Source organism: Macaca thibetana, chromosome 4, assembly GCF_024542745.1.
Source record: "Macaca thibetana thibetana isolate TM-01 chromosome 4, ASM2454274v1, whole genome shotgun sequence".
Classification (NCBI taxonomy): Eukaryota; Metazoa; Chordata; class Mammalia; order Primates; family Cercopithecidae; genus Macaca; species Macaca thibetana.
Genome location: NC_065581.1, coordinates 125,138,654 through 125,161,179, shown reverse-complemented (window position 1 = coordinate 125,161,179; position 22,526 = coordinate 125,138,654). Strand labels below are relative to the sequence as shown.

Below are 22,526 nucleotides of genomic sequence, written 5' to 3'. Positions count from 1 at the left end.
GGCAATAACGACACCATAATTTACTCTCATTTTGCATATTTGTTCTATGTCTTTAAAAGAAGCATTCTGGCCGGATGCAGTGGCTCAAGCCTGTAATCCCAGCACTTTGGGAGGCCGAGACGGGCGGATCATGAGGTCAGGAGATCGAGACCATCCTGGCTAACACGCTGAAACCCCGTCTCTACTAAAAAAAATACAAAAAACTAGCCGGGCGTGGTGGCGGGCTCCTGTAGTCCCAGCTACTTGGGAGGCTGAGGCAGGAGAATGGTGTGAACCCGGGAGGCGGAGCTTGCAGTGAGCTGAGATCCGGCCACTGCACTCCAGCCTGGAGGACAGAGCGAGACATCGTCTCAAAAAAAAAGCATTCCATGGGATATTCTAGTAGGTAAACATAGAAAATTTTTTCCCGTCTGATAAAATCAATAAAATGTAAAACAAAGAAAGTAACAAAAGATAATTTATTGAAAAAAAGTATCTCACAAATTAAAGATTTTCTGATCTGCTGAAATTCTCTGAGAGGGACAAATAGATTTGCTGGAGTCTAGTTTTTTTGTTTTTGTTTTTAAATATTCACTGATGACATCACAGTCTCTTGTCAAAAGTTCACTGATAATAATATCAAAAACAGAGTACCAGACAGAGAAAACAGATGAGACGCTTATAAACTTTTTAAGTGCTCTATTTTCTCCCTTTAAACTCTAAATATGTGCTGCTAAATATATGCACAGAAAGAATTTCTTATTGAATGATTTTCCAAATATGCAATGCTCACTACTTTCATCATTTTCATGTTGTATATGTACCTCTAAACTATTATTTATCTAAGTGGTTTTAGACATTTTGCCTAATCAAAGTTATCCGATCAGGGAAGCAACACTACATCAAGAATCATGGAATATATATATATATATTTCCATATCTATTATATATGTGTATATATACACCCCATATATATGGAATATATGGTAATTATATATGCACACACATTATATATATATGTGTGTGTGTGTGTGTATATATATTCCATAGCTGAAATACTGAAGAAAGCATTTAGCTTTTCTCAGTAAAAGAGGATGTGTTGATAACTCTTTATTGTGTGTGTGTGTGTGTGTGTGTGTATGTAAAGTTCAGTGCTTAACATCATTGTGAAATGTAGACTTCTAGTTGTTAGTACATGTAACAACAGCAGAAATGGTAAAATCATTACAATACAGCTGTGAAGGATGTGTTCTTGCAGCAAAGCACACGGGGGATCTTGGTTCCTAGCAGAAAAACACCACTGCTGCTATTTACTTCATCAGTGAGTGACTCTGTGAGAGCAAAGGCCACAAGCACTGAAAAGAGAACAGGCAGTGGCCCTGCCTGCCCGCTGATCAGATTGTGCTTGTCTTTTCAAAAAGGAAGAAATACATCCATTTAATAATTCCCGCCGCGTGCATTGGTTCATGCCTGTAATCCCAGCCCTTTGGGAGGCTAAGGCAGGTGGATCACGAGGTCAGGAGATCAAGACCATCCTGACCAACATGGTGAAACCCCGTCTCTACTAAAAATACAAAAATTAGCCGGGCGTGGTGGCAGGTGCCTGTAATCCCAGCTACTCGGGAAGCTGAAGCAGAAGAATCGCTTGAATCTGGGAGACAGAGGTTGCAGTGAGCTGAGATAGCGCCAGGGCACTCCAGCCTGGATGACAGAGCAAGACTCTGTCTCTAATAATAATAATAATAATAATTATTATTATTATTATTATTATTCCCTCAGATAGGACAGCTAAGCCAAGTTAGCTCTCCAGCCAGCTCTTGTTTGTGAAGTGTAATTCTGTGGTAATGAGCTGGTGACAATGTGAGGAAACAGTCTAAACATTCTGAAAATCAATCCAAACATGACTAAAGACAGGAATAAAGGGAAGGGAAGGGAAGGGAAAAGAGAGAGAGGAACCAGAGGGAAAAAGAAACTTTTAATGACCATTTCAAGGGCATCAAGTGCACCATGGACATGAACTATTATTTACCAATACAATGGGGTTAAGGAATAAACTCTATTGGGATTCCCATTCATTTATATTTCACACTCACAAAGGTGCAGTTTTGCATTCTATTGCCTCTACCTTACCCCAGAGATGTTCCATTCTGTTGTAAATGAATGAGCTTCAATTGTTCTCAAAAGACTTCAATGTATTCACATCTTTCACTAAATTTAGTATCTTCTGAATAGTTTGCAGATCTCTTCCTACATATAAGACAAGACTATGACCAAGAATATGCAATTTTCATTTTTAAGGTACACAAAACTCAGTAACTGGGAAAAACAAGGCCTACTAAGTGAAGTCTCTCTTGCTCCTTTCCAATTGTCAACAGATGAACCTCTAACTGCTGGGGAGTAGCCATGACACAGTGTTGGCTTCTGAATGTGCTTGCCACAAGGAAAGAAGTGATTTTTTTTTTTTTTTTTTTTGGTTGTAGAAGACACGAATGGGATATTGAGTTTTCTAGGAGAAAAAAAAATATGTGATCAAGATATGTAATCAGGCTGGGGTAGTGGCTCACACTTGTAATCACAGAAATTTGGGGAGTTGAGGTAGGAGGATTACTTGAGCCAAGGAGTTTGAGACCAGTCTGGACAGGCTATCTCAGCTCAGCCTAGTGAGACCCCATCTCTACAAAAAGAAAAAAAAAGGTGGGGGTATGTAATCATAGGAGGACAAAGGCAAAATGTGTTGGTCAGGTAACTCAGAAAAAAGAAGGCAAGACTTTGTGTTGTTGGTGCTTAAAAATAGAAAGGGAGTAAAAAGTTGATCTTTCATTTTTTGGTATATTTTATCTTGCACCAAATGACATGCTCTATTTTGGGATACTTGTCATTCTTATTCATTTTCATGTAAGTTGTGTGAATTCTTTTTTTCTATTCTTTCTGAAGTAAAGCAGGCAAAATACTTCCAAAACATGCCAAGTTGAAAAGATATTTCAAAATCAATGCCCACAAGAAAAATGTCATCAGTAATATGCACCAGAGAGCTGGTAGTTTACAGCTTCCAAACAGCAAAAGATACTAAAGAACTAGGTGCACTTTGTAAACAAAAAGGTATTTCAGGATATTTGATCTTTGCATTACGAAAAATAAACTACTTGCTGCTGCTGGCTTTTTCTATGAGTTCCAATTGGAACCCTTTAATTTGTTAGTGAAACTGTCAAAATTTAAACATGGATATTTGTAATTCTATCAGGAAATAGTTGATTAATAGGTAGGTTCAGGAAAAAGGATTAAGTTTTTCCTGGCTTATCCTTCTCCCTATCAATCATTTTCAATTTCCTTGGTCTTCTCTACTTTACTGTATTGGTTAAATGAAGAACCAAGATCTTAGTTTGTGATCTTTATTGGTGATCTCGGAAACGAAGGGTTTTTTTGTTAAGACTTTTAAGAGAGAAGTGACATTTTCCTTTTATTGATTGGACTACAAAACTGAGATGTGTGTTCACACTCAATGCCAAACTTTTGTTTACAAAGTGCACCTAGTTCTTTAGTATCTTTTGCTGTTTGGAAGCTCTAAACTACCAGCTCTCTGGTGCATATTACTGCTGACATTTTTTCTTGTGGAAATTGATTTAAATCCTGTATTTCAGAAAGAATCCAATTGATCCATATTTTAAATGCTTCCTTTTGACTAAAGGTTGATCTGCAACTCTTGGGGACTGCTCCTGAGGTCACAGTGAACCACTGTTTGTATTCAATCATCTCTTTCCTCAGAGCAGGCTCAGAAGACTAGGAGCTTGTTTTGCAAATCCATGGCACCAGCCATTTACTATCTATGTCACATTTCTGGAAAACTTTCAAAGTCTTTCACTGTAAGTTCAAGATTTAAATTGTATCTATTAGAGTATTCATTTTTTTCATATGACCTTTTAATTGTTTTCTGTTGTTGTGAGTTGTGAGCAAACCACACGATTAAAAGATAACTCCAGAAACAGCAGAAACTCTCAATTCTTAGTATGTAAGCTTTTTCCTACAGCAAAGTTAGTTTAAATGTTTTAAACATAAAGCTGATTCTGTGTCTTCATTTATAGACTTTTATTTTAGCTTGTACACCACAGTTGGGTTTTCTACATAGGATAAATTGGGAACTAAAGATCAGGCTACTTAGAAACTATAGAATTACATAATGATATCCAACAATCCTGAGAAAGTCTTTTATGTTTTAAAATTCATTGCTTGGGAATTGTTTTTTAAACTATAATTGAGGATGCTTTGGAAGTGCAAATACCAATATATCTGTTTTTGCTCTAGCGGCCTTTTAGAAAATCTCACGTCACTTCGTAGTTGGAGCAATTAAGCAATAGAGAAGATGGGTGTTCTGGAACAGAATTTAATGAAACAGAACTCCACCATCTATGGCAAGTTTGACTGCTTGAGTCTCCAGAGGATAAGAGTTGGAGGCCACTGAAGCCCAAATTCATTAGTCCGGCCATTGAAGGTCACAAGTGAACAAAGGAGGACGGCAAAGACAGAACTGTGATACTCAAACACTCAATAGCTCACAGCGTGGGGGTTCATTATGACACTTACTAAGCACATGCCATATTTCTGACACTGTGCTAAGAGTTTCATGAATATTAACTAAATTAACCTCATAAAAATGCCATTAGAAAGATGCAATTTTGTAACCCCTTACACAGATGAAGAAAATAAAATATGGAGACTTTAAGAAATTTTCCAGAAGTCTTATAACTGGTGAGTAAATTTTAGCTACTTGATCAGACCTCAACCAGGTGATCAAAACCCAGAATTAATATGGCTCAACCAATACTACAATCTACTTCTCAAAGTAAGTACACAGGACCAAGCCAGAAAGCCAGGATATGAGGCAGAGGGCTACAAGACCAGGTTCCTAAAGCATCAGAGTTTTGTTGTTGTTTGTTTGTTTGTTTAAAGACAGAGACTTGCTATGTTGCCCAGGCTGAACTTGAACTCCTGGGCTCAAGTGACCCTCCTGCCTCAGGCATACCAAATAGCTGGGACTATAGGCACATGTCACTGTGCCTGTCTTTTTTTTATTATTATTATTTTCTTCAATTTTAAGAACAGTTACTATGATAATGCCTGAGACTTTCTGCTCATTTTTTAGACTGAAGTAGTAGATTGGGTTTCCCCCTACCTATTTGGGGATCCTGGTTATATAGGAACCACCTGATGTAGGGAGAGTACACACAAATCATTAGTGTAAGGGGGCACAATTGTGTCTTTGAAGAAGTTTTCACTGTCTGGAGCCTCAGCAGTTTTGATTTAAAAGGCCCAGACATGGAGCAAAGAGCTCAGTCCTTATTCTTTCTTCCTCTTAGGGTTGGCTGGAGAGAGATCTTGCCAAGGCAACTCCAATGATAATATGTTAATTGTCTAACTTCTCCTTAACCCCAGATTCTGGAATATTTAAGTGGTCTATGGTACAAAGTAAGTTAGCAGCACCATGGTAGTGTGATTCCCTGAAAATTCAAAACCTTGGGAATACTTTTGCACCACATCTCACTCAGGAATCAAGCAATCCATCCAATATCTTTAGTAGAGTGTTACTACAGTGTGAATCTCAAGACACCTATCTTATTTTTTTATTTTTTGCATTATAAAATGGAACCAGTGTTCTCATGGAGACAAAGTGCAAGAAACATAGCAATCAGCTATGTTTTGGCGGAAAGAGGCTGAATCGGTGCCGTAATGGCATGCAGGACATTAGTGTTCGCAACTATGCTTCCTAGACATTATAGTCTCCCATAGAGGTTTAATTTACTTTTGAAGATATTTCAGCAGTATTTTTCTTACTTCCCAAACCTGATGTCATTCCTTGGAAATTTTCCGTATTTAAACATTCTTTATTGCTACATATAGCTCATGGAATGTTTTTTTTTTTCTTTTCTCTTACTTCTTTACTGACATATTCCAAAGAGTTCAGTTTTTTTTCAATATAGAATTTGATTCTATTGCGTTTATAAAGTGCAAATACAGCTGGATTGAAACAGTGACCCACTCTAGCAGATACTACATTGAATAGCAGTGAACATTGAGAAATTTTGTACATGCAGGACAATAAATATGAGCAATTTCTATTCCAGGTTTCTAATATAAGGGTAGTATGAATTGACAATAAAATACATTCAGGAATAAGTATAAATCCAGAGTCTGAGTCTCAACATAAATTATAAACCAATTTTTTTTGAGTATTTCTTTCCATGGATAAAAACTTGTATCTCCATGAAGTTGGACATTTGAACATAGAATTTGGCAACTTCAGGACAGCTAGAAAGAGTAAAATATGACATATCGAGGAACCATCAGCAATGTTTTTACCCATCTTTTTTAATCTGAATGTTTTGTTGTTACTTAGAGCAATACTAATATTCTCACTTTTATCTTCAAATATGTTTTCTGTCTTCTATTTTGCTTTTTTTAATCCACATGGCTTAAAACTAAAAATATTACAAGAAAATGTCACCAAAGCATTAAAATAATGTGAAGACTCATAAAAAGGAAACTTTACAGTTTTTAAAATCCAAAATAATTTTCCTTAATTTGCTTCTTTCCTTGGCAGGAATTATTGCACACAGAATAACAATCTGGTTCTCATTTTTTTGCCTTATCACCACATAAACCTCCACTTAATAGACTAAATTTATAAATAAATCTTTTAAAAGAGTTCTTTCTTGTGTAATTTTGCATAGGGAAAAAGCAGAGTCATGTGTAAATGACAGAATACAGTATCCCCCCTTTCCTCAGTTTCATTTACTTGTGGTCAACTGGGATTCAAAATTAGGTGAGTACAGTAATATCAGATATTTTGAGAGTGAGCAAGAGAGAGATCGCACTCACATAATTTTTATTACAGTGTATTTGTTATAATCATCCTATTTTGTTATTAGTTACTGTTGACAATCTTTTACTTTTCCTAATTTATAAATTAAACTTTATCATAGGTATGTATGTATAGAAAACAGCATAGTGTATATAGGGTTCAATACTATCTGCAGGTTCAGGTATCCCCGTGGGGTCTTGGAACATATCCTCGGAGGATAAGGGGGGACTACTGTAGTGTAAGTTTAATAGATGTCAGAAGATAATGGCAGCTTGGCACAAACTCTCAATTCTCCATATACTTCATATTTGGGTGATCATCTGTGAAACCCATGTAATTGGTCAGTGATAGAGGTCCTGAAGCCAGTCCCCCCTTGCTTTCTAATCCCTTCTCCAGCCTTTACTCTCTCTCTGTTGCCTTACTCTTTTCTATGCATAAGGCAGTCAGTTTTAAGATATAGGTATTATCTAGCAAGGTAATAAATCCTGAAAATCAGTTATTTATGTCTTGCTTAACTTAGCTGAAAGCCATTTCTTACGTCTCAAGGAACAACAAAGTCACATCAACTCATAAATGGATTCTAAAAATACTACACACTTGCAGTCAAATTTTGTGTGTGTGTCTGAGAGAGAGAGTATGTGTGTGTGTGTGTGTGTAAACCTGGTACTTACCCACATCTATTCAGGAACACTTATAGAACCTTCCTTATTTGTGTCAACACTCTTCTTTCCTAAGAAGTTATTCTATAGAACCCCCTTTCCTGTGAAATGACTACTTAAATTCCAGTGGTTCCACTATATATCTCTATCTTGTTCAAAACATTGCTTCACCTTCTTGATCTTCACTGGTCTATTCTAGCTTAGCCCACCTGGCTTGTCCACTGCAAGCCCTCCAAAGACCCATCACAATGCACCAATGTACATTTCTTCTGTTTTTCCTTTTTTTTTTTTTTCTTGACATTGATGTCTTTTTAGTTATTTTAAGTTTATATTACTGAAGGACAAGCAGTATGTTTTCTGTGTGCTACGTGATAACCAGATGTCCTTGACCAAACAAAAATTCTTGCCAGGAGAAAGGAGAAGAAAATGTGTAGGAATCTTTTCCCAAAACAGACAGTGTGATTTTCCATACTGGCCACAGTAGTACATGGAAATTCTTTCTGATGATCTTGGAGTTCCTGACTGAATATCCTGGTAAAGTCTCTGGCAGTTGTCTTTTCAGTTAAAGTGGCTTTTGAGATAGGACCAAATTTGGCATTAGAATTGCAGATACACATGAGAACTTGTATGTGTAGCACAAACAATTTCTTGCTGCCTATTGCTTGTGGGATGCTTGCCAAGAAAAAACAATTTGCTTTGCTGCAAGAGCCCAGTTAGCCATTACTGGAGAATGTTTTTCTAAGATTGCTTATCGGTAATTTTAATAGGACTCAGAAGTTTGTGTGGTTTGCACAAAATGTTAGTTACTTTTTAAAGGCCCAAATTTCTCCCTATTTTCTTCCATGAATCTGAACTCTGTTCTAATTGTAAAATCATCAATAAGAACAGCATCTCCCTAAGTGAGTAGATAAGAATGGATAATTAAATGCTTATGGTGGGCTGGGTGCGGTGACTCACTCCTATAATCCCAGAACTTTGGGAGGCCGAGGCGGGCAGATCACTAGGTCAGGAGATCGAGACCATCCTGGCGAACACTGTGAAACTCCATCTCTACTAAAAATACAAAAAAATTAGCTGGGCGTGGTGGCGGGTGCCTGTAGTCCCAGCTACTCGGGAGGCTGAGGCAGGAGAATGGTGTGAACTCCAGAGGCCGAGTTTGCAGTAAGCCGAGATCGCGCCACTGCACTCCAGCCTGGGCGACAGAGCGAAACACCGTCTCACAAAAAAAAAAGAAAAAAAAAATGCTTATGGTGAAATGGGTTTAACTATTATATTGCTATTTCAGATAGAAGGCCATTCCCAAAGAGGCTCCTTTGGTTTTATACAGGAGTTCAAGTTGGTAGCTACTATTTTGGTTTTGTAATTGTGCACTCTGGTCATGAGAGGCTTTTTGTGGGGAAGATATGTCATCAGTGCCTCTTCATTGATTGATTCATTCATTGAACAAGCATTTGTTGGCAGCGGTTATTCATTTAACAAGCATTATTGGGCCACACTGAGCCGCAGAGAGAGAAATGAGGAAGGCGCTCTTCTTGTCCTCAGTGAAGTCAAGTCCAGGTGTAGGTGACTAACATGCAGAGAAAGAGCTACTATGTGGCTTAATAAATAATATCATAGTAATAATATCATCGCAACGATACATCACGTTCAGTGTTTCTACTTGAATCAAAACTTCGTGTAGACACTTTGATGTGAACCCTAAATTTGGCCTATGTAAATGTTTATACATTTAAAGCTTGATAAAAGAGAACAGAAATCTGGGAAGCTTAGCTTAGTTGTTTAATCATGTTATGAGGCCAAAAATCATGATTTGATTTCTAAAACTAGAACACCTGCTTTGACTAGTAAAAAATTCTATTGGAATTTTAGGATGATCCTATAATTCTACTCAGTGGTCAAGAGTGACATACCTTGAAATTGTGTGAGTATTTATCAGAATAAATATTAATCCAATAACTCAAAATAATTTTTTTACCAATGGAATTTGGATAATACTTTCTCCCTCTCATCCTAAAGATGCATGATATATAGAATTTTGCTTAAATAAAAATGAAAATTTATAAGTTATATGTATGTCATTAAAATATCAGTTATTTACTATTAGTTAGGTATTCCTTAAGGAACCCATTACTAATCCAGGACTCATCCCATATCGAAGAATTTTGAAGTGATAATATAGATGAAGCAGTCAGAAAAGATTTAAATCCTTAGTTCTAGGAAGCTTTTGAGGGAGTGTTCAATTTAAAGGCAACTGGCCTTACTGGCATTTTAGAATCACCTCTATTTCTTGTTGTAAATTATATTCGGAAGATCTCCCTCTTTGGGTTGCAGGCTACCCAAACCAATTTCAGGATGGCTATAGCTGACTCGGAGTGTTGGAGCTGCATAATGACTCTGCCCAAATTCACCTCTCAGACTGGGAGTGGTAGGCAGTGTAATACTTGCCTTTTCTTTATTAATCTGTGTTTCCTAAGTAAAGATGCCCTAGGTTAGTGGAAAATACTTTGCCCTTACTTTCACCTTCAGATGTCAGAAGTTAGGCATTAATTAGACTAAAATGCAGGCATTGCTAGTAAGTTCATCTGTGTTTTCTGGTCTCGTTAGTGCTATTCTGGACTGCATGATAATATGCATAACATAATGAAAAAGTAAACACTAGGCAACTGCAACCAGAGTTGGTGCTTTAGAATATTGGATGGTAACAATCAGAGAATGAGTAATTTCTGCTCCGTGAGGGTGGTCTTCCTTCAATTTGAACTCAACTTATTCTCTTTTTGCCCACAGCCAGAGATGTATGTAAGAATCCCCTTAAAAATAGTTTGAGTATAGTAGAGAAATCATAGTACTGAGAAAAGTGGTACAGATATGTGGTGAGTGAATATTAGTACCCTAAGGAGAAAACTGAAATACTAGGCAGATAGAAAAGATTATGACAGGGAAGAAGTAGCAGCTGCCATTTTCAGTGAAGGAAAAACTGACTCAGAAAGGCAAAAAGTGATGACTCTGTATTTAAAACATCAGACTAATTATTTGGAGACTGAGAGAATAAGGAACTAAAAATTCTCCTCAGTGAAGATTTGACACTATGGCAAAAGCAATTATCTATTTCATAGAATACTCTGGTTGGTAAAGGTTACACAGTACACTGTTATAAATGAAGACCCAAATGAGATGCCTCCATCAGCTGCCAGTTTCCCCAATTCTCCAATGAGCGTAGAGACAAGAAGTTTTAAAAAAGCAAGTTTACACATAGTGTTTAATAATCTGTATAAAGTAGACTGTTGACTGGGATTTACAAGTTCAACATGTATTTGCTTCTTCCTAAGAAATAAGACATCCATAGTTGACAGTACTTGAGATGATTTGCATTTTGCTAAGGCACGGATATGCTCTCATTGGTGATGTAATCAGAATATACTTCACAAAGCCTCTCCAACCAAACAACGTTGGCTCTCAGCAGGCATCCTCTCTTCTTCCATATTTTTGGGTGCATTGTAGTAACTGGTCTGAAGTGTTGAGTACTAGAATTCTTTGTTGAAATTTACCCAGATGGGAGATGGGAGATGGGAGTGGAAATAGAAAGACAGTGTCAGAAATTAAAGAGAATAGAAAGTGGGGGGAAAAAATCCTTTATGATTGTTTTCAGTTAGAAAAAACTTTATGTATTTTATTAGCCCTATATTCTTAGACTTATTAAGAGCTTTGAAGAGCTTGCTTAAATTTTTCAATTGTACTTTATTGCATTTTTGGAGAAGATTAGTTATAAAAGTAGTACTTGCAAATTTGGGAAATCAAGGATGCTTCAAAATATATCCATCATAAATGGCAAGGGGCTACCATGCATCTCTTTTTCTATAATTGAGGTTCCCTGATTGGAAAGACAAGCTGAACAATCCTCCCCTTATTATCAAATGGCACATTATGGGGATGGTTCTACGAAAAATTATCGAGTGAATAAGGGATGTTCCCTGTCCCTAACCCCCACACTCATGTTCTGTTCCATTCACAGGTGTCCCCAACTACACCTGATACCCCCACCCTTGCCTCTGGCTCTGACAGGGTAATTGTCATTGCCCACCTATGCCCTCATTACTTCTGTCTCCAATCAACATGTCCTTGCTTTGTAATTTTTGTTCTCGGGGCCAGTATTGATTGAACTAAAGTGAAAATTAGTAAATTTCTCACACTAGTCTACATTTGTAAGCTAACGGGATAAAGCTAGAAGAGTCTTCTAGAGATTTTATTCTACTCCAGGTAGTGAGAGACATTTCATATGGCCATAATAAACTCCCTAACAATTCTGTTTAACCCAAAGGACTGCTTGTGCCCGTGGTGGTTATGATAAACTGGAAAGATATTTTTGACAAGGTGGACAGAGATCACAATTCTTTCTTATCAAAGTACCATGTAAATGAATAGCCAATTTTATTGTCTGAAGGACTTGCTCTTTTCATTAGTTTCAAATCATACTGTGCTAGAAAGCACAGGAAGATCATGCCAATTTGTTTTCCTTGGCCCCACTGTGTCTAGATATCAATGCAATGCAATGGAAGGTAATAAGTAACTACTGACTCTTTTGCCTTTCCATCTTCAAGGTGACTGATGGCAAAAGGAAGAAATCTAGAATTCATTATTTTCAGCCATTTGTTATTTAAGTGGATTTTAAGACCATGTTGTGAAACTATTATGATTCACCATCAGAGGACAAGGGCAATTTATTTTGACCTGGGAAGATGCAGTGAATATGATCTATGTTGAAATAATTTTTTTAAAAAGATATTATTTCTGGATTAAATTTCCTTGAGTCACAGCCTAACCTTTTAAGAAATATTTTCCAATTATGCCCTGCTGACCATATATTGAATTTTCACAATTTGCACTTCTGTCATTTTAACTAATATTTAATGCTACTCCCTGCCATCATATTTCTACTAATTATTCTCTAGCTGCTGCCTGTATCTTCCCCCTGACAAGCAAAGAAGCAAATGTTTGTAATTCCAAGTTTCTAGAATATTTGAATCTGATCAGTATCAAAAATATGTTTCTCATTGATAAACGTTATGCCTCTCAAACTAATCATAGTATAGGAATATGTACGACTTTGATTGCCACCTGTCTTTTTCAGAGCTGTTTGTTCTGTTTTTTATTCTTCAGATATTATTTGTTTGCTTATTTTGAGACTCTTTTACAGAAGAGGAAATGAAACACTTACTTGTCAGCAGTATTTTTTAAAAAAATATAGCAGAACAGTATTAATTTAATCAAAACTTAAAGATTAAGCATAGCAACCTTTTAAAAAGCATTCACATGTCCTCATTTGGGTTTGTACAGTAGCAGACAGAAACTCTGATGGACATGAGAGGGTTTTTCCCAAAACCCTGATAGACATTAGAACTTGTCCTAGTTTCCTGTTTGGCATATTTGTAGATGTGCTAAAGCCAAAGTTTATTTTAGAAGAAAAATTGGACAAATATAATCAAAGTATGCAAAGCAATGAGAAAAATCAGTATAAATTTGAAATTTTGTATGAATAACTAGAGTTAACTTTTATTTTTAAAAAATAGATATTTAAAAATATTTTCTTCAAGTTTAGTTTTTGTTGCTAAGGCTAAAAAAGGGGGAAATGACCCAAACTTGCTACTTGGCATGTTGAAGAATTTCCCAACTCAAGAGCGGGAAATAATCATGGAAAATTTCTATGATCTATAAAACAAGAAGCATCCTAGTTTTTGATGGGTGTGATGGCAATTCCCTTCTCTTTATAAGAATGAGATGTAAAGAAACCACTTGTAAAGGGTTTTTCTTAATAGGATGCATGTGACTTAGTTGAGAGAGATGATCTTCTCATAAGTATGTGTTTGGAAACTGTCTATATGGTAGGGCTTTGCATATTTTATTACCTCCCCTTACTGCTTTGAAGTTATTATAGCATCTCTAAAATGTATAAAGAACTCATTTGAAGCTCATATACTTAAAAATCTACATATCTAATCTGAGTATGTAGTTATGAAGTCTTTATTATAGGAAAAGATATATTAGCTTTGTTATCATTGATTTTTCCTCTGCTTTTAAAAAATTTATGCTAAGTTCACAAAGCTGCTAAATGGTAAAAAAAAAATATTTGCAGAACTTATTTGCAAGGAATTACACATAAATGAGAAGTTAATCTTTTGGAAAATTTTCTCGGGATTTCAATGTAAAGAGTCAGTTTATGAGAATAATATAATACATTTCTGTTTACAAAGCACTGTTAAATGCATGCTCTTATTGACTCACAAAAATCCTGTTATGCTACTACTATCATCATCTTTGTTTAAAAATGAGGCAACAGAGACTCAGATACACAGTACTTAGGCTTCTGTTCTTTATCCTGTGTTGCATAATCTCCACACTATGCCATACTTTTTCCCTTTGCCTTGTTGGCCATTTCCAAGACAGCCATGGATCTCCACATTTTCAAGGTAGAATGCCAGTATCAGTTTATTGATTTTTACATAGTGTAATTTATTCTATTCAGACTTTTATTTTAAAGAAGTTGATTGGGATAAGTTATATCCACTTTAGACACTGTTTATAACAATGTCTGGTACATAGTAGGGACTCAGATATTTGTTGAATGAATAAGTAAACTATAAGATATATGGATATCCTTTCAAAGGGAGGATTCCATTTTTGACTGCACAAGGAGGGAAAAGTCATTTAGAGGGCGGAGGAAACAATAATGGAAGTTTGAGTCATATGGCGCCTTGTTACCTGAAGTGTGATCTGTGGATCAGCAGTATCAGCATCACCTGGGGAATTGTTAGTTACGTGAATGATGGGCCCCATCCCAGACCTACTGTATTAGTCTGCCACTTTACAAGATGGTGTGGTATGATGTTTACCATTTTACCAGGTCACGTAGTATCAGGATCACTCTACAGGGCAATGGTTCTTAAACCTGATCACACATTAGAATTACTTGGGGCCATAAAAATAAAATAAAATGACCAGTCCTCACTCTGCATCAATTAAATATAGTCTCTGGATAAAGGCACTCAGTATAATATTTTCTCTAAAACTCCACTAATAATTTTAGCATGCAGCCAAAATTGGGAATTACTGCTCTAATGTAAAGTCCTCAGTGGGTATCAGAACACCTCAGGCTGTTGCTGATAAGACACTGGGTTTAGTATAAGATGTTTCATCACAGTGGAACCCAGTTATCTGGTTTAGAATAAGGTGAGGAGTCATTTGAAGTTCTCTGATGCCTATTACATTCCTGACATTGGGCACTTCAAAGAACATGGCCCTCTACCTACAGTCTTTCTAACTATGTTTATGGCTCTTCATCTATGTGGCTTCATAGTTGGTGCTTGTACCAAATGATTGTCAACCATTCAAAAAACTCCCTCCATACTGTGAAAAACTGTCTGGGTCCATGTTTTTCACTATACATCCATGCCACTTTATTCTGTCAGTGAGTCAAACCCAATTTTTTTTTTTTTTTTTTTTTTTTTGAGATGGGGATCTCGCTTGTTGCCCAGGCTAGAGTGCAGTGGCGCAATCTCAGCTCACTGCAACCTCCGCCTCCAGGGTTCAAGCAATTCTTGTGCCTTAGCCTCCTGAGTAGCTGGGATTACTGGCGTGTGCCACCATGCTCAGCTAATTTTTGTATTTTTAGTAGAGATGAGGTTTCACCATGTTGGCCAGGCCGGTCACAAACTCCTGAACTCAGGTGATCCACCCACCTCAGCCTCCCAAATTGCCGGGATTACAGGCATGAGCCACTGCCCCCAGCCACCCAATCATTTTTTTAAGATAAATTTTGGCTCCAGGAGGAAGAGCCTGAGTGTCTGCCCTGCAAAGACTTTGACTCAACACCAGCTCAGATCCTGCTGCTGGAGACAGAATCTCACCTAGAGGTATGTCCTTGTTTTAGTGGATTGTCTTGGGTTTTTCCTCCTGACCTTTTATCTGGAGTATAGCCTCATACAGAACAATAGCGGGAGATAAGAAAAATGGGAGTTTGGGATTCCCATTAAGGGCAATGGAAAGGTTCCTTAAGAGCAATGTGAAGAGAATTGCCTTGTTTCGGAGACAGTGGGAGCCACTGAAATTTTTGCAATGAACCTATTGTCTGAGACACTGAAATGTTTTTTGAATTAATGAATGCATAAGAGGCTATTTAGAGAGAGAGATACCTGGATTGGTTGGTTAAAGAAGGCAGCTATTGGCTTATTTCCTAAATGGGAATCATTAATTAGATATGGAAGGTGGAAAAGGACATAGAAAAGAAGGAATGATGGGAGACAAAGTGGCACCTAATTGAACTCGGTAGATACATATTACATTAGAATAGTGCTTCCCAAGTTTTAACATATGTAAGAATTACCAACAGAACTTGCAAACACACTGATTCCTTGGCCCATACCCCCAGAGACTCTGATTTAGAGGTCCGAGGCAAGCCCCAAGCATTGGTATTTTACTAAGCCAGCTCCCAAGGTGATGCTGATGCTGCTGTTCTGAGGAGCACACTTGTAATAACATTGTATTTGGGCTTGTAAACTTGGAGCTAGAATATTTTGTTTTCGATTTTAGTTCTTCCACTTACTGCCTGTGATATCTTAAGCAAAACTATTACCTTTTCCAGGTAATAGATTAATACTTAAAATACTATAATGTATCATTTACTCAGGGATCTTGCTAAATTGCAGATTCTGATTCAGTTGGTCTGGGATGGAGGCTGAGCTTCTGTATTTCTGAAAGTCTCCCAGGTGACAGCCATGCTACTGGTTCATGAACTGGACTACTGTTAGCAAGTACCTAGGCATTATTTCCCCATACTTCACATATTTATTGCAATTAAATAAGAACATACAGATAGAAACAGTTTGAAAATTGTGGAGCAAAATGTAAATGTAAGATGATAGTAGTGAATTAATGTAGACAGGAATTGGAAAAAGATGACTGAATTTTAAGCTGACTAGGAGAATTTTGGCACATACATAGAAATAAAGAAGTCAGCAAGGACATCAGGTTTAACAGAAATGTGGATTTTGGGGGGAAAGTAGCCGGTGGTTGAAAATGTAAGACATGAATAAGCTGGAGAAATATTTTAATCTTGAAATAAGAATTTTGGCGTTGTACACATATGATTGAAAGATATTTCTGTATATATGGGTATATAGAATAAAAGAGAATAAGTAGAGAATCTAGGAAGAGATACCAGTGGAAGATGTGAGAAAGAAGAGGTACTATAGGAAGATAGATTATAGTTTAGCACCTTGTCATAGAGACATTACTTGTCTAACCCTGGGCTGTATTAGCAGATTGTATATCCTCATGATTGAGGATAACAGTCTATTGAGTTTCCTAGGCATTCCCCCGCTTGGAAATTATTGAAGCTTCCCATTTGCATGTGATTTTTGTGGGCAACTATTCCAGGAATGGTAGAAGATACATATCTAAGACTTATGAGTTCCTTGGACCAAGTCATAAGCATTTAGAAAATAGAGTAATTGAGGGAGATCATGAATTGTATAGAAGTGAGGGATTCTGCAATTGAATATCCTTGCCTTATCAATCAGTTCAGACACTTGGACATCTATGAAGCTCAAGAGAAAATGTCGTTCAATACCTTACTAAAAGGAGCATTTTCACAGAGATTATTTAAACACTAGGGAGAATAATAAGTAGATTTACACGCCTATTAATAGTTGCATAATTTTAAAATAAAAGAGCATGATTTAAGACACTAGTGTGTTTGACTGTGTCATGGTGATGTTTTGGTCATTTTCTTAAGGATGCTTCCAAATAATGGCCTCAGATACTAAAAAAAGTTAATAAGAATTCTGACTGAATGTGGTGGCTCACACCTGTAATCCCAAAACTTTGGGAGGCTGAGGTAAGAGGATCTCTTGAGGCCAGAAATTCAAGACAAACCAGGGCAACATAGTGAGACCCCATCTCTATGAAACAAAAACAAAACAATAACAACAACAAAAGCAATAAAACTGATTGGGTGTGGTCCTGCATGCCTGTAAAAAAAAAAATCTTTTTTTTCCTTCCCATAATTCACTGGCTCGTTTGCTTTTTGGGTACTTTTAATTTTCCCTCTAAATTTCAAAGTACTAGGTGTTAAAATCTGGACATTTGTAAGTTTGATTTGCAATCATCTAAACTCTAAATCAACAGAGGTCTCTTTTTAACATTGATTTACTCTCAGAGGGTCATTCATAAACATATTCATTACAGGCACACTCCACGAATATTCAATAATACATCAATCACTGAGCTGTTTATGTTAAAAGACACAATTGAAATTGAACAATATAACTCAATAAAATTACTGGTCTTTTTATTTATTCATCCAAATCCTAGTTGCTCAGTCACTGTAAACAGATCCATTGGAAACAATTCACTTTTCTATTGTTTCAGGATTGATCTTCTCAAACACATGATTATTCTTAATTCAGACAAAATATTTCATTTCTTTAAGTACACGAGAAGGAATTAGAGCCAGCTGAATGCAATAAGAGATGAGGAAGGAAGACGCTCAATAAAAGGAAATCAAACCTGTTTACAAGTCTGGATCTAAACACTTGTGAGGTTTGTGGTTTTGGAAACTATGTTCATATGTTAGAGGAGAAAATGATGAATAGTGGATAAACATGAGTTTAAATGGCCTAGACCGGATTCTTATTCCTCTTTGCACCCTAAGTATCTCTTTTAAACGAAGAGTTGCACTTACTTTCAAAAAGACCACATGCGGACAAAAGATCAATGAACAGTGAAGTGAGAGAGAAATTCAATTTTTCTGAGAATATTAAGATACATCTACCATCCAGAAGACAATTTAAACTATGGAAGCATTCATAAAAACAATTAATGTATGTAGTCATCATGAGATACACCAAATTATCATCTCATACCAGTGGTAAATCTTGGTTTCCTAAATCTGTTTTTTGTTTCCAGTTCTTCCACTTTGAATATGATACTGAAAATATGCTAAACATATAAATATGCTAAAATCTAACTGGCCCTTGGGCAAATTAGAAACAGAAGTTGGTAAAAATATTAGGATTTTTTTAAATTTCAATTTAAAATGCGTTTTTTTAAAACATAAAAACCTTAATATAAGTGTATTCTGGAATCATAAGGATGACCATCAACTAAACAAAGCCTGTCCTGGAGCTCTAGTGACCTTTGGCATGTGTATTTATTTATCTACATTTTAAACTTAATAATTTTTTAAAAGTATGAGAACAGCTAGGTTGAAGCTACTCAATATGCAGTCATTTTGGATCAATGTGACTTCAGGTGATGGGTTACCAGAAAAGATGCTGGACTGTAAGAGCTTTTTAATTTGTGGGCTTTGGAATTTTGATGACTGAAAAAAAAAAAAAAAAAAAAAGGCTAAAGGGAATTGGCGTTTTAATTCCATGTGGCTGAGCTTTTTAGTTGCATTCAGACACTTCTATTTTTACTTCTTCAAGCTGGGCCTGTTTCCAAGAAGGAAGCTGTGGAATTATTGCTCTTACTCCCACACTTAGTGCAATCCCTTACAATACTAAGGAGTGGTCAGATTTTTGCCTGTCCCCTGCATTAAACCTACAAGTAGATCAGATTTCAGGATAAGCAACAAGCAAAAAAGGCCAAAAAATTTCAAGTGAAGCATTGAATCAGCTTGATTTGAATTAGGGTCGAATCAACTGTATAATTTCATGTTCACAGAGTGCTTTGGCCTTAGAACCTGGCTGGTTTTACCCTATAACATTTAAGTTATTCTTTCTTTTCTTCTTTTTCTTCTTCTCTTCTTCCTTTTATGTTTATTGCCCTGCTGTGTTCCTAAACATTTAAAAGGTTAGCTTTTTGTGTTTTATACAATGGAAAAACTGTTGTTGAAATTTTAGCCTTGAAAAGCACTGACTGTACCTAAAAACAGAAAGAAAGCGCTCCTTTGCCTTGCCTCCCATTGGTTGTTGGGAAACAGCTGTTTGAAGCCAAGTTTGTACTTTACTCTTATCAGCTCATTTGGTGAGATCAGAATGTGCCTGAATAACTCTGAAGGTTAAAATATGTTGACTGAATTTTCTGCTGCTACCATTCAGCAGCAGCTAGGCTGTGCCTCTCACGATCATGACACGTAGTGGAAATTTTCCTGGCTTCTATACATCATCATCTCTGCCTGGTGAGTGTCACACTGAGGCAGAGCCACACACTGCCACACTGAGGATGAGCACAGCAGGATGGCCCGCCAATGGGCCTGACAGGGCTGGCCTATGAACATATGGAATTGTGCTTGCAATAGAAAGCACACTATTTGCATTGACTTGTCATCATTCAGGGACCACATTTTTTATTTTAGTCTTTTTATCAACCATTGGTGTCTTGTTTAGGGCATCTATAACTTTTTTTTTTCAGAGAAAATTGGGCATTATGATTTTCTTACTCAATCTCATAATCATTTTAAGCATTCCAAAAATTATGCTCCACTGGTCCTGACTGCTACTTAAATTGTATGTGTTTTATCCAGTCCTTATTGACAATGTAACTCCAAATCCTTCATAATACAAACAGAAGAGTCTTTGATTTTGATAATTTTTTAATCATTCAGTCTTCTTACATAATTGAATCATGCCATATTGTTATTTTTACTCAGCAATTAGAAAATACTCACTGTCTAAGAGTCCAAGAATTTTTAAATATTACAAAATCTTTTTCCATAATCTCATGTTAGTAATACAGTCTTAGTTTAGAAGCATTTTCTAAAAGATGTTAAGCATTAACCTTGCAATTTGTGGTATGCTTATATTTATTGCCAAATAATTTGCAGTGTTTTGTCAGTTATTTATCTAGTTATTTATATGTTTATCTGATACCTATGCTGAAATATTCAAGGACTTTCGACAAGTGTGCTGTGTTAGCAAAAAATACTGTTCAAGGGAGAAAAAAAATACTCTTTTTCACTTGACTACTTCCATACAGCAACTACAGTAGTTACTATATGACTTATTGAACAACCATTAGAAGGAAAGAGATGAAATAGATCAGCTAATTCCCTAAGTCATAGATACTGAATATCTACTTTGTGTGGGTTTATGTCTAAGATATCATGGGAGCTCCACAAAATATATAACCGTTATCCAAATGGCAAAATAATGAACTTATGATAAACATAAATTTTAAAAGGCTTGTGCCTAATTTTTATTCTTTTTTGCTCCTCAATTTCTTTTAAACTTAGAGCTTTCCTGGGCCTCAACCAGTGCCATCTGGGCAAAAATTCAATAAGCTACATGGAGAGCCATTATTGACCAAACATATGTTATCAGATTTAGATGATTTGATACGCAATTATTCTGAAAACCAGTTAAATATCACACACAATGGTCATGAATAGACAAAATTGTATTTTTATATGAATGATACATCTTAATTTCCCATATCTGTTTTCTCTTTCCAGTACATGTTTTTGCATAAATATTAAAAACCTGCCACATGGGCAAACCATGCCAGTGTTTCCTTTTCATCATATACAGTTATTTGAAGAGGCTGGCATTAATCTGTGAATTTTCCATCTAGCTCATCAGGAAATAGCCAGAAAGAAGAAGTGGTCAAGTAGTTACCTGTGTCCCTATGGGAAGAATGTGGCTCCTTATGGGGAAGAGAGATAAATTTAGGAAGAAGAACTGAGAATTGTCTTTTCTTCCTAATTCTTGCCTAAATTGAGATAACTTATTATGGATGCTATTTTCATCTTCTGAAATATCTAACCACTTTTTCAAAGACTAGGTTTAATTGGGGAGGATTTTTCCTTCTTCAAGTCTTGCTTCAATTCTAGACTGATTAAGATGTTGAAATATCTATTCTGGTGGTTCTTTCCTTAATGGTATCAGGTTGAATTCTGTCTAAAGTTATACAGGTTTAGATGTTGAGTCTCATTAAGATGCGGATGTGTTCCAGGATCTCCACCTAGAACAGCCATTTGAAAATCCCAGAGTAGAGCTAAACTTTGTGTGCATGTGAAGTATGATGCACACACAAAACTACAGTATAGTTGAGAAATGATTGTGAAGATAAAACCATGCCTCGTGTACAAAACTCCACACATATAAAAATAATCATGTTCAACTTTACATAATTGTTCATAAAAATAGATTATTTAATATTAGTTTTTTCTAAACACAATATGAAAGTAAAATTCTAAAAGTGAAATTATTTGTAATGCACAAGAGTGCTTTACATTAAAAAATTGTAGCTATATCCCCCTAAGAAAATCAATTAACTTCTCTGGTTGTGGTTTCCTCTTCTGCAAAACCAGAGGATTGGATCAGCTATTTCTCAGGTTTCTCTCAGGTTCAGTACTTAATAATTCTGTGACTCATTTTATGTAATTCATCACACCTTAATTTATGAACTTCTAATTACATATTTGTGTGTAGGCTTTTCTTAAAATGGTTTCATACCATTTGTTATATTAACACTTGCTTAACATTTAAAGACAAATTAAAGATAGAGGAGAATGAACAAGAGACAGGAATAAGAAATAGTTCCTAAAGCCCAAGGTTTAGGAACTAAAAGATATAACAGGCAATACAATTTTGCGGGTATTTTGAAGACAAGAAAGTCACTGTAAACTTTAGTTTCTATTTTGTGCCATATATGTTATGGCTGCTAGTTACTTAATCTCACAATAACTCTAAAATAGATATTAATGTCCAGTGTATACTGCTAAGTAAACTATGGCTCAGAAAAATCCAAATCCATTGAATTAGGAAGTAACACAGGTGAGGTCTTTGGGTTTGAGTGGCTCTTTACATGCTCTTACCAGATAATGATGCAGTCTTTGTTTATCAGGATGAAATAGCAAAAGAGAACTGTGCATAGAAGGGTAAAGTAGCACACGAAATATCTAGGCTCCTAAAGAGTTCCAAAATAATATCGTTTATCAGCATTTGAATTTTTATTAAAAAATTCTTACCCAGAATAAATTGAAATAAAGTATGAAAGACCACATATGGTGCTAACAAAGACTTATGTCTGCTGATGCTATA

General features: G+C 36.1%; 1 long non-coding RNA gene across 4 annotated transcripts in view; it reads left to right on the top strand.

The window, feature by feature from the left end:
* The window catches only part of LOC126952648 (uncharacterized), a 120,507-nt gene that overhangs the window by 85,943 nt on the left and 12,038 nt on the right, over nt 1-22,526 (top strand). For all 4 annotated transcript variants that reach the window (XR_007724985.1, XR_007724983.1, XR_007724982.1 and 1 more), the window contains exons 2-3: nt 4,279-4,722; nt 5,130-5,134. This is a non-coding gene — a long non-coding RNA (uncharacterized LOC126952648). The remainder of the gene's footprint in view (nt 1-4,278; nt 4,723-5,129; nt 5,135-22,526) is intronic.